Below are 14,263 nucleotides of genomic sequence, written 5' to 3' on the forward strand. Positions count from 1 at the left end.
AGCGATGCGAGGTCAATACCGTAGCGCTCTCGACATTATATCTCTTTACGAATTAAATATTTATCGGATAGATAATATGTAATGTAATCGAAGAAATATAATCTTAATAGCGATATTAATAGAAATTTTAATTTACTGTCGCTATGTTAAGTAAACAGATAGCACTTATCAGATACAGCGTGACGATGTTCAGTCCTGCGATAGACTGCACTAGATGCAAATGGCAATTGAGAAAATCATACACGCAATAACGTTTCTTTTTATTGTCATTGCAAGTGAGCCGCGGGTGCGTTTATTAGGCACCGTAACCGTTAATATAGCTTGTTAAACGTGAATCACGTCCATATATGTCTCCAATCGAGATACACCGCGGTTTATCCTTTCGCGACGGTCGTATCTTTATTGGCTTACGTTTAATTAACGTGTGAAATATCACTGCCACCCGTATCCGGTTGCCTGTGTCCACTGTACAAATTTCATTCAGTGTTGAACTTTCATTCTTGTCTCTTGTTCCCAAAATCGGGAAACTGACGCACGATCGTTTTCACAGCTATTTTTAAAAAATTAAGCTGCTTTCAGTGGCAATAAAAATTTGAATTTTTCCACTTTCGTGAAACATCGGCGTTTTATATATTTGTTTTTTTTCCCTGATGATTGTCACGTACCATTACATGCGTAAACGAAATAGTGGTAATTTGATCGTTCCAGTTTTCAAGAATCAAGTTAAATCGCATCGATTTAATCATTTTTTTGCGTGACAGAGAGCGACATATCTCGGCGGGATCATCGATCAACGCGATACGGCAGTGGATTCTGGCGTGCAAACACTTTCGAATGCCGGCAATCAGTGACGTAATCAGATAGCATCGTGAATATTCATGAGAGCATGCGTTCTGGTGCGCCCGCACATGCTCATTAGCATAACTCGTCCGCTTTTATCCATTAGCCATTAGTTGGGGATTAAATAAGCGTGCTACTGTACTTAACTCGGTGTCTAATTAATACGGCTAAAGACATAAAGAATGGTCCTCGATCGAGCGCCGACTTTGGTCCAGGACGCAGTAAAATATGAGAATAAGATGTGAAAAATAAACCAGAAATACATATAGAATATTTACAATTAGACTAAAGAATTTCGAAACGAAGGGAAAAAGCTACTTTATTTTGACGTACATTTGCAAGAGAAAATTCATATTTTATCTTATTTTTGATTTTATAACGTGATATACCTACATGAGAGAGCAGGAGTTTTAAACGTGCTTTTTTTCTAAATATAAACGTACTATGTAACTAAAAATATAAACGTGTATTATTAAGGGTTGTATTTATATAAGTCATTATTTGATTATCGTTTTAAAAGCATATCAGATGAAATATTCCGATGAAAAATTAGATTTCGTAGATTTCTTGAGACGCGAGCGATTCCAACAGTTAAGCAAAAAAGCAATTTGTAATTGTTACGTAGTTCATAGCAAGCATCAAATAATATATATTTATAACAAGTTATCTGATGATTATTGGTTTTGTCGTTACCTGATGCCTCCGGGGCCTCCTCCTTGCTTCTTGTTTCTTCAGGGCACTCACACGACACTCACTCGCGAACACGTTATTAATTACGCACGCGTAATTGATGACTAGATTATGACGACTGCGCGACACTTCGTATGACACTCTCGATGTTAATCGCGCGAAAATGCGTATTTTACGCTATCGTAATGATGTACGAAAATCATGTGACACCTCGCAGCGAATCGAATGACGAAAGATTATAACAAATTACCGAATGCCGGATTTATACGAGATAAGAATAAGTAAAACAGGACCGATATAAATCTTACAATTAATTAGAGAAGATGCCATTTTTGACTGAATCTTGGTAGTCTAATAATTCTACTTTAAGAATACTACTTAAGTTGGAAAAAATATACAAAATTTACATAGAAATAATATTATCATAATATTATTACCAAGATTCAGCCCGACTGAAAATGGCATTTTCTTAAATTAATTAAATGAGATAGGTAACAGATATTAAAATACATGTTTAATTATAATTGTATTCATTATTTAAACGCACTGTAACCATTATTTAAATTGAGATTGATCCTTGTGACTTTCCATTTATGTCAGGAAAAATTCGGAAATAGCGTGTACACTTTGATATCTTATGGGAAGCCGAATTAATGTCTAATTGCGATGTATCGTTCGGAAATATACCATAATTGTTAATAAACACAGTCGATATTCTGTATATTTATTAATCTCTCCGTACATTTATCAATCCTGATCTTGTATTACATTCAATTGAAAGTATTAAAGATTGAAATTAATAAAAAACTTTAATAAATGATTAAAAATTGAAAGTATAACAAAGGAGCTTTTGTAGAGTTATTATTATTATAATACTATCAATATGAAACGGCTAATAATGCAAGCAGTAATTTATGACCCTCTAACTCTCAACCGCTATCACTTCGATTTCTATTTCAAAAACGAATCGCGCGAGATATCTGTTCGGATAGAAGACCTCAATATACGTATTAACTAACGCGGTAGATAATTAATCGCGCGGGTTGATAATCTCTAACGGTTCGTAAAAAAAAAACGATCGCGTTTCGCGATCTCTCAATATACCTGTTCGCGAAGGATAATACGGCACGCGGAACGATACGCATCGCTGCCCGTCTGCTCGAAGCTCGCCAGACGAATGATACCCACGGCGACCTTGTTGTGTACACACGAGAGTACGTTATACACCGCAAATCACAGCCGGCACACGGTGCGCCGCGCGGCGCCGTATACTGTTGTGTACACAAGGCCGCCTTGTCATTCGCGCGACGAGCTTCGGGCGGACGACGCGTGCCGCTCCGCGTATTATTCTTCGAAACGCGATCGCGACAAGTTCCGGAGCACGCGGTTATTTTTTATAGTGGGTGCTTTCCACTTACGTCCATATCTGTCAATGCAGAGATTAACTTTGGTCGGTTTAACTTAGTTCTAAGAAAATTAGAAACAGATAAGTAATAAGTTAAACCGGGATTAAAGTTAATCTATGAAATCTGGAAATGGACATTAGTAAGACAAGTCGACACACACAAATATCGATATATTTTTCTTACTCATTGAATGCCAAGAAAGATAGAACAACATTTGTGTCGACTGGTGTCATTAAATGGAAAGCACCCATTGTAGTTAGCGATTACAAGCTCGCGTAATTATTTTCCATTTGGATTGGTCATTCGATCGTAAACTTATCGAGGCGTGCGAGACGAAATAAATTTGAAACGCAGGGAACGGAATATCTTCAACGTTATTACTCAATATTAATCATAACTGATTAACAAATTGATGTATCAGTCAAATTGACTTCGCGACTGATATATTATCGCAATATCTCGCGCCTTATTTTACGGATTTGTTAACGTCACTTCGAATAACGAACTTCGAGAAAGTTTTGGGGCTATTGAAAATATTATATTAATCAATTAACACTTAAATTATTAATTAGTTAGATCTTCTAGTCTGACGAGATAAATAATAGAATCGGGGAAAGTAATAGGTGGCGATTATAACGTTTATAATATTAATCAACGCGGACGAATAATCGCGGGAGGTTTCTGGGTTGCAAACTAGCCGGCGATTTTCTGTGTTAAGGACCGGTTGTTCCAACCTTTTGGTAAACTAACTAATAGTTAAATATAGATATGTATTTGTTCATCCTTTACATTAGACAAAGATAGACATATGATTTAACTATTAGTTAGCTTACCAACAGGTTGGAACAACCGGCCTTAAGTAACGTGGACCCCGTAGACATTAGTCGTTCCGTCTGCGTAACGATGTGTACATCGCGCTCGCGGAATTGACTGTTTTTCGCTTCCATCTCGCTGAAAATAACTCGAATCGCGACAAGTAAGTGCGGGGAGTGCTGGGGAAATTCGCAGAAATAATCGGTTGTGTAAAACAAACTTTATTGGACATTACGTCGCGCCAATCGGTGTTATTACGATTAATCCGTGCTTCTCGGATTTACGAAGGTTATTCCGCGCGTCGCGCGCAAATATAAATTCCCTCGATTGTCTCGGTAATAATGACGCATTACTGCGCCCGGTGGACCTCGTACTCGTTTCTCGTCAAAAAACAGGTCGCGTCGCGAAATGAGTAAGCGTCGCGGAAAATAGCGCGAGTAGTGGGAAAAAAAAAAAAAGTATCGCGCGTTTACAGTGGCTTGATGAACGCGGGCGAGTAACCGGGCGTCTTTTGGGTTGCAGGCTAGATCGCGAGTTCGTGCGCCGAGTGGTGTTGACCCCGTGTGCTTACGTACATACAGTTACACTTTACACTTTTACAGTAGTCCTTCCGATCGCGTCAAGTGATATACGCCACACCGCGCGGCCGCGGATCTTTCCCTTTTTCCTCACTGAAAGTATAAAAGTAAGTCGAAGCGCGATACTCCGTAATGAAATAATCGGCCGCGCAGAGTAAAGCAAGTCTTTTCGGTACACGTGCTAATCGTTACGGTTAACCGCGTTTTTCGAATTCGCGAAGGTTTATGGCCCCCCTCCCCCGCATCGCGCCGCGCCGCGTCGCGCCCCGCAGCCCCGCTCGCGAATCAGTCGCTTCGATGGTCCCGATACCTAACGCGTCATTGCGCCCGCCGGTGGACCTCGTTTCTCAACGAGAACGAATTGCGACGATCGCGTCGCGAAACGAGTAAACGTCGTGGAAAGTATCGCGAATGACCAGCACGGATCATAGCCGTAATTTATTAATGAAGGCGAGTAATCGAGCGTCTTTTGGGTTGCAAGCTGGATCGCGAGTTCGTGCGTTAAGTGGTGTCGACCCCGTGTATAGGGCCGTGACGCCCGTGACGGTCGCGTACAGTAGAACAGTAGTTCTTTTTCGATCGCCAAGTGACACACACCGCGGCCGCGGATCTCTCCCTTCCTCCTCGCTGAAAGTAAGTCAGCGCGCGATATTCCGTAATGAAATAATCGGCCGCGCAAAGTGAAGCGTGTCGAATTGTCGGCACACGTCGCGCTAATCGTCGCCTACGATTAACCGCGTTTTTCGGACTCGCGAAGGTTATGGAGCATCCGCGTCGCGCCGCGTTACCTTACAAAATTCCGTTCGCGAATCAGTCGGCTCGATTGTCCCGATAACGCGACACTACGTCTCATTTCTCGACAAGAACGGACCGCGAAATGAGTAAGCGTCGTGGAAATTTAAGTGTTGTGAATGGCGAGCATAGGGCATAGCTATAATGTGATAATGAAGGCAAGTAATCGGGCGTCTTTTGGGTTGCAAGCTAGATCGCGAGTTCGTGCGCTAAGTATGGTGTCGCCCCCGTGTACATATACAGTAGTTCTTTCGATCGTCAAGTGGTACACCCCACGCCTCGCGGCCGCCAATCTTTCCCTTTCTCCTCACTGAAAGTAAGTCAGTGCGCGATGTTACTCCGTAATGAATATAAATTCCCTCGATTGTCTCGGTAATAATGACGCATTACTGCGCCCGGTGGACCTCGTACTCGTTTCTTGTCAAAAAACAGGTCGCGTAATGAAATAATCGGCCGCGAAAAGTAAAGCGAGTCAAATTTTCGGCACACGCGCTAATTGTTGTTGCTACGATTAACCGCGTTTTTTCAGAATCGCGAAGGTTATGGAGCACTCGCGTCGCGCCGTGCAAAAAAATGAGTAAACGTCGTGGAAAGTAATGTCGCGTCTTTCGGTTGCAAGCTAGGTTGCGAATACGTGCGTCAAGTATCAATCCTGCGTACAGTAATCGTTCCGATCGCGTAAACAATACACGGTGCGCGCCCATGGAGTCTGCTCCAATGCGGTTTTGCTCCATTCTCGGGGCCGGGTGAAAGTTAAGCCACATCGAGATAATCAAGTGTCGAGATAATTAGGCGTCGAGCGAATCGAGCAAACGCTAATCGTCCTGTGTCGTTGCGATTTGTAATCGAGCTTCATTCGCGTTCTTTCCCGACAAAGATCGAGATATAGTTTATTCTATTTGTTTATTCCCCCTCAGTCTCCCGCGTTTACGTTCTAATCGTTCGTTTCATTGAAATCAAGAACCGTCGACCCGTAACGAATTTTCGATGCAAAATGAATACGGAAATCCGACGATATCGCGGCATTTTTTTTTTTTTTTGGAGTTCTCTCGGTTGAGAGAAACTTAGTGCCTTCGGTCCCACCCCGGAACCATATTATACGACACAACGATGCTTAAACCCAGATCAATATCGCGGCACGAAGGTTATAGGTTATGTCGCGGATTTCACGTGCCTCGCGTTTGGCGCATAAAATCATGAACGCATTTTTAATTACATCTCATTCGTTAGAGGCGAAACGTGTGCTCGTAAATACAGAGGAGTGCCGAACATTGAAACATTGCGCGATGATTGTGCCGCGTTAATTAATTCGCGATTGTTATCGGTCGATTCGCGTGAGCGTGAGCGCGCGTATATGTAGTGAAACGACAAAATAGTGAGTGAAGTGAAATAATGCGACCAAAAAAAGATCGGGGCATTTCGACGAGGAGTCGCAGCTGCGGCCAGGATGAATGCGACGGGCGGCGCGATGGCTGGTAAGTATTGAATATCAAAACACCAATTGCGTTTGCGTAATTAATTTTTTATGTTATTGCTTGATACCTCGGCTGGATTCGGGGAGCGCACTATTAGCGCTATTTGCTTATTCTATTCTTGTTTTACACCTGATGAGCGATAAAGATATAGAATGATGCAATAGCGCTAATAGCGCGCTCCCCGAACGCAGCCCTCGTTGCACGATATTGCGAAATAATTCGTAATTCAGTTGCACGATATTGCGAAATAATTCGTAATTCAAAAACTCCATGTCTCTATCAAATAAAAGCAACGTGAACGATAAAAAAGCTAGGTGTTAATAATAGGAGGATTTTAGTCGTGCCTGAAAAAATAAGAATTCCTTAGTAAGCCTCGCGCGCGAGAATGTCAAGAGATACGTGACGCAATAAATTTTGATCGTAAAAAAATTGTTTTGCAGAGGCAGTTCGAGAGACGATAGCGACGCGGCGACGATACAACGATCGGTGAGTGAACGTATTTATATTTTTTTTGCTTGGCGATGATTTGGTTGTGAGATTGCACTTTGCCTTATTTTATTGCGAATAGATCGTCAATTTGAATCGACAAATAAGATTTATTCTCGCCTCTTATTTGATGATTTGGGCAAAAGAGACTTCGTTTCCGAAACTCCGACATTTAATTGCGAGTGAAACAATTAAATCTACACTTTTTTGAAAAATAATATTTATATATTCATATTCTGTTTATTTGTTGTGCGATTTTGCTTGCGCTTTCCGCGAGATTTCGTCTCCGACATCTTTCCACTTCCGGTAACGGTATTCGGATTTCGACATTTCTCTTGTCAGAGATGTTTTTCGAGATCTCAACATGTCGAATTAATTTTGTAAAAGTTTTAACAATTAATACGTAACGTGGCTCATTTATAATCACACCTTGCCGATGATGGGCAGATCGGGCCCGCGATATCTCTTCTCGCACTTTGAAAGATATGTGGAATAACAGACGATTAATAATGAGGGGGCAGAACGTGTTGGGCGGGATATCATTAACTTGCACCGCGAGCGCATAATTATGTAATCACGGAGCTGGTTCGCACGGAGCATGATTAATAAGAAAACCGTGTTTATCACGATACTGCCTCGATTTTGCCTCATCTGTACGTCGGATAAGTACACCGGAGAATACTCAAAAGCAGAAAAGCAGACTTTAAGTAGATTGGAATGCGCGATGCGACTCGCCTCGGAATATCCGATCTTGTTTTACACTTCGATTCCTACGGCGATCAGGTATTTTTCAGCTGATTAGTGACGCGCGAACGTCGTGTGTACATCCCGTAGATACGTAACGTGTCTACAGGATGTGCTGTTAGAAACATAATCGTGCGTAGAAGACGTGGGAGCTTTCCTAGATTAAATGAAAATCACAAAGCATCCTATTAAAATCATATTGAATTTATAGATCTGTTTATTTAAAAAAATACATTTGTTGTTTATACATTCTTGTGATACGCGCAAATAAAAATACGGCACATATACATGATGTTGAAAATAATCGGCGAAGTGGAGAAAATGATAACAATAATCTTCACAAAGATATCTCCGTGTTTCCGTATTTGCAAAACGCAATACTTATTGTCGGTCTTTGCCGAGAATCTTGTTTTTGAAATGAATATGTAACGAAACGTTTTCGACGGTGCCTCGACAAATCAGTTCGAGTTCGGCTTTTTCGCCCGCGTCGCCCGGAGAGGGAGAGAAGCAATAGAGCCGGAGAATGCGAGGCGTGGCTTTGAGCACGACCCCATAGCGTTTCACCGTACCCCTTTAATTCGGCGTATAACGCGACTCGATAACGACTCACGGCTCTCTCTCACCCACGGGGACCGTTTTCACGGCATTTCCTTCGGGACCGGATGCGCGACACGTGTTATGGGATGCGCGGCGCGCGCGTATACCTTCGCGTGTCGCTTCGTCAATAACGGTTGATGAATATTCAATAATTCTGCATAAACGTCGACGAGAGAGAAATATGTAACTCTGGACAACCGCCGCTACCTTTTGTCGATATTCGCACTCTTTTCGCTGCCGATCAAATGTTTTCGTTACAGAAAAGCGCAGTGTTCAGATACAATTAATTTTTGACAATGGTCTTTATTTCTATGCTTATATAGGGTATCTCATGTTAATTTTTACACGTGATTACCTACCAAACTGTTCGTTTTTTGAAAAAATGTTTTAAAAAAAATGTGTGTCCATCGTAAATGTCCCCCTTGAAACAGAGTGAGTTTTATTTGAAACATTTTTTCGAATAATGAATAGTTTGGGGAATAACCGCGTGTGTAAAAATTAAAATAGGACACTGTATGCATCGAAATAAAATTCTAAAAAAATTTATTGACATCGAGATATTTGTAAATTTAAAAATTTATTCTTATTCTTTTCAGTATCAGTTCAGAGAGCCGATTTTTAAAAAAGAAAACTTGTAATTGATATTAGTTATATCGATTTTGCTTTGTAACGCTACAAGCGAAATCAGTTTCCCTTTTGCTGTTAAGTTAAATTTTTTAGTAACCGGAGTACGAGAGTCATCTTCCCCTTCTCGATTGTCTCATTAAACATCGATGAGTGCCGAAGGGTGAGAGCGTGAACGCTAGGGTGCCACTTGCCGTCGTGGCCCCTCGTGACGTTCATCACCGCGTTCATTTTCGCGAAATTTACCAATAGCTGAAGTTCCCATTGAAAGCTTCCATCAGTCGCTGCTTAATTAGCGTTGACCGATATTAGTGCCATGATTCGAATTAATTTATCATCATCGAATGAATTGCTATCGATTAATTTGATATATTTAAATATCTTGTTTTAACTTTAATTTAATTTTAATCGTTACTATATTATTAACAAACTCGGACGCGCGTATGTTGTTTAAAATGCATGACGGGGAAATAATCGCATTTTTTAAATTTAATTTTAATTAAATATTCGATTTATATATTTGGAAGAAGAAACGGGGAGAGAGGAAAGGAAACAAAAAATGAAAACTATGATACAGAATTTGGTGTTTTCAAAACGTGGCAATCTCGAGAACTGAGTTCTCCAGATTAGAGTGGTGTTAGGGCACGTGTTATCCACATGCCATGACATTGTGTCTTTGTCTGCTTGTTTGTCCATTCATGGTCGTCGTCATGTACGATTAACTGCCCCGTTACTCTGAAAGAGAAAGAATATATTTGTGTAAACACATTTAGCAGTTGGGGAAACGAATCTTTTCGTAGATAGTAGGAAAAGTCATTAGAAAGACGCTTAACCCTTTGCACTCCGAGCATTTTTTTATACGATCGACCAGAAACTCCAGCACACTTTTGCAGTGAAACTTTTAACACCTAAAAGTTTTGTCTTGAAAAGAAAAAATTATAAATGTTTATGAATTTATTTATTTTTATTTCTCAAATTACGCATGTCGCCGTAGTAGCGCCAGTGGAGTGAAAAGGGTTAATCAGCTTTGTCGGAAGAACTTTGTTTTTATCTACATATTTTGCTTGTTTTTATAATATTTATATTTGTTATTTATTATTTATTATATTTATTATTTTTTTGCTTACGAAGTTTTTGGAAATTAGTATAACGAATTATTATATATAAAACTCATTATTTTGCATTCAAGTTTCGATGTCGCGACAAATATTGACACCGAACGGACAAAACGCACGTGTTTGTTTGCATTAAGGGTAAAAAGCTTTCGTGAATCGGAATTTTACAGGTTGCGCCACAGGAACGTATTCGCTAATTCCGAGACAGTAATATAATAAAGAAGGAAAGTAATGATCTTTTATTAGTGTATATATTTTTAATAATTAATATTAATATTAATATATTGACATCCTCGTACTCGATCAGTGAGGCAATCGAAGTCGCGGATCGTGCGAGTTACTTAACCCCGTGACACCATCTGTGCCTGAGTCGATACCATTACGGTAATTAGGATGTAATTGGGCATAAATTGTGCAGCGGCTTCGGAACGAGCCAGACGGGGAGAAGGCGGGATCTCAGGACGACGGGGGTGGTAAACTAGGGAAGAAAGAGCGGCGCGATGCGCGTGGATGTACGCGCGATCGTGCGTTCGTGCGTGCATGCATGCATGCATATGCGTGCCGACACGCGCGTGCACGCGTGCGTAACCTTCTCCGCCCTGAACTCACTCCCTCTCTTTCTCTCCAGTATCATCTCGTTTACTGTTTACCTGCATGTTCTATATTTACATGATACTGAGAGGATAGTACGGTATTGCTAATTGCCGTAAGCCTAGAGCGTTGTTCCCTTTTCTTTCATCGTTGTTTATAACAATATGTGTGCCTCGCGCGCGCGGGTGCGTAGATCTGAGAAAAATGAGAAGAAAATACACGAGGAAAAACGTATCGAATTAATTTATTCTTTCTCCTCGCATACTTTCTTCTCAGCTTCCTTGGGTACACGCATCCGAAATATATATACACTTGCAAAATGTATAATTTACTATATCTGACACGTGTGTAAATCATATATCGTGTATCGTCTCGAGGGATACAAAATCTTTTATAAAACGGCTTTTTCGTGCTTCCTTGCACTACTCCTTTTCATTTCGTATTCTGTCTCCTATTATGCTTCTTTGTCGCACGTTTTCTCACTATAGAGCGTACAATTTCCAGGAAAACGTGCGTTAAACGGAACGATTCAACAGGTGACACCTTGCCGCGGTGTGCATCTCGATTACCACAAGTCGCGAGATGTTTTGTGATTCCTCGAAATCTTGCGAATTTCAATTATCCGCATCTTTTGTTATATAATATGAAGAGAAAGATATAATTTGCAAGAATATAACAAGACCAAATCATTATATTGATAATTTATAAGTAAGACGTTAAGAGTAAAAAATAATTGAGGTAATATGTAATCAATGTATTAATTAATCACGCGTTTACGCTAGAAAAAATATAGGAGAATTTCTATATTTAATTTCTATTTAAGTATATCTGTTATATTTATGCTCTCTCTCATATTCATTTTATACGACAGTTATTCACTAATTGCTTTTAATTACTTATTTAGTTTGTTACGTTTTAAAATAATTTAGACAGGTTTTTTATAAGTCAATTATATTCGCGAAACAGTAAAAATTAATAATGGGCTTAAATCTCTTTTTATTTTGAATATTCTGTAAAACTAAAAGATTTTTGAAAATGTTTGAAAATCTTGACTGTTTAAAAAAAATTGATCTTTTAACACTAGTGTAAAACATTTCAATCCATTCTTTATTTTATACCGAGTTTTATACACAGATATAAATAACAATTACATTCTGAAGAATTTTAAATGTTTTAGATATTTGAAAATAGATGTTTAGATATTTCTAAGAAAATATTTTCGAGAATTTTAAGATATTCAAATTGTTATGATTTTTCTAGACTTTTAAGAATTAGTTTTGAATAATTTTCAAAGCAACTCGAATCTTTACATGATCGAGTTTTTTAAAAACCTTGAGAAAAAGAATTTAAATGGCCATCTGTTAAGAATATGCATTTTATTTTCTCATTTTCTGTCAGGATTCGTCTTTTTCGTATGAGAGCTCAAAAGAACAAATAAAACTTGTTATTCCTTTTGTATTATACGTTTCACAAGGTTCTGCTTGTTGTTGCTGTAATAATGAACATTATTATAGTATAATCAGTATAATGTCTAGGTATTTTGCAAAATTAAAAATGACAAGTGTTACGGCCGCAATGTATCACTGCGTGTTTTATGGAAGATTCTTGCATCTCTAGAGATCGCAATTTCACAATGATTTAGTTGATAGTTTACGATAATGGTAAACGTTTCGCTCTCGAAATTCGACCGCGACGGCCACTTAAAAACCATCGTGTCTGCGGGCGACAGCGGAAACTAGCTTGCGACATTTATTAGACAGAAATCGCCCGCGAAATTTACTCGATTTACTGGAGCTCGGCCGAGATTCGTCCGCTCTCTCGTCGCGGCGTAAGTTTTACGGCGAGGCGTAAAATGAGTTACTGGCCGGATAACCGAGCAATAAACTTCCGGTCGGACCTCCCACGTGGGCGATCGTGCGGGTTGCTCAGGAGAGAGAGTCAGAGATATTACCGTGACGACGTCGGTGCAAAGATATTTATCATGACCACCGTTTTCGGTGAACCTTGCTCCTTTAACGGTCAAGCCATGCACATATCTCGGTCGAGCGTTTTTTTCATTGAGAGGCCTTTTCTTTTCACTTACTTTCATTGACATGTCAAGATGTAGCCAACATAATAGCGCAGCTAACAGACGAATTAATTTACGAAGAGAATTAAAGAAATTAGCTTTGACACAATTGTATTCTTAATCGTGTCTAAAAACAGAGTAAGAATTAGTTCATTCTTATCTAGCACATTTTGATGAATTTGAAGAGTTAGATTTTTATCCAGATTGCCATGTAAAGCAAAGAAATCACACTGTGTATATCAGGCATGTATGTACAACAAATGTAACAATTTGATGTCCTTTATTCTATATATTCTTGCGATTTTGATGGATTTCTCTGCATACATTTTACGTTATTGCGCATATTTGTACAGATAGGTCTTCATTGATAGCGAGAACTAAAAAAATACATTAGGTTCTTGTAAACTTAATGTATTTTTGTAGTTTTCGATAGATAATTTAGAAAGACGAGATAGGTATAAGAGATAGTGTAAATTGTGCATCGAAGTAGCTTTCGCTCTGGCCCATCTGGACATTACTTATTATTTGCCTATTTTCTCTTTCACATTTTTGTATACCTGATTCGAGATAGGAGGTCCTGGAGGTCGCTCAAAGAGGTCGCAATTTACAGAAAAAGATATTATCTGTAAATCGTAAGAAACCGGCTCTTTCAAAACCTCCACTTTTTGGCCTGTGACTTTTACAAAGTTTGGTACACAATAGTTTTCATATAAGGTTTAGCGCATACAATCGATTCGTTACATTATACATACAAAACTATTGCTATGTCAAATTTACGATAATAATCAGCTATACAAAACGATTAATAAAGTGATTTTTTTTCTAATGTTTAACAAACTGCAATATTCAATGTTTAAGCTTAAATAATTCGATTTGATTATATCAATATCAGTTTGGAGCATAAAATGATACATATTGTTATTCAAGACACTAATATAATTACTAGATAATATGAATAATTATCATTAGTAACGCGTAAAAATAAAAAAATATTGTTATTTAAGTTTTAGATTTAACTTAGGCAACATGTTTGTATAACATTGTATCATAACATGTTTTGTTCTGCTGTCACATGTTCTTTAAGTTCACATGTTTTCTACACTTATCGTTAGTCGTAAATGGAATGACTTAGGCATTTTTCACTTTTGACAAAAGGGACCTGATACAAGATAACGCGGAACTGTTAGTTTGATATAATTTCCAAATCCGTTATCTTATTATAGAAATTTTACTCAGGAAATCGTTGTCTGCTGTAACTGTCAAGGCCAAGCGTAGTTGAATCGTATCATTCGCGAGGAATCTTTAAAAGAGAAAAAGAGGGAAAAAAGAGAGAAAAAATGATAGTGTATCGGCGACGGTATTGGTAATCGCTAACGACAGTGGTGGAGCACGGCGAGGAAATGAGCGAGAGAATAGGACGCGAGCGGAAAAGAGACAGAGAGAG

At 39.1% G+C, this 14,263-nt stretch overlaps 1 protein-coding gene across 1 annotated transcript in view; it reads left to right on the forward strand.

Moving 5' to 3' along the window:
* Positions 1-6,381: 6,381 nt before the first annotated feature.
* Positions 6,382-14,263, forward strand: part of LOC112457654 (ras-related protein Rab-37-like) — a 150,287-nt gene continuing 142,405 nt past the window's right edge. The window contains exons 1-2 of the mRNA XM_025020844.1: positions 6,382-6,594; positions 7,035-7,080. The gene's annotated coding sequence lies outside the window, so the exon portion shown is untranslated. The remainder of the gene's footprint in view (positions 6,595-7,034; positions 7,081-14,263) is intronic.

Source organism: Temnothorax curvispinosus, unplaced genomic scaffold (genome assembly GCF_003070985.1).
Source record: "Temnothorax curvispinosus isolate PA1 unplaced genomic scaffold, ASM307098v1 QBEX01000740.1, whole genome shotgun sequence".
Taxonomy (NCBI): Eukaryota; Metazoa; Arthropoda; class Insecta; order Hymenoptera; family Formicidae; genus Temnothorax; species Temnothorax curvispinosus.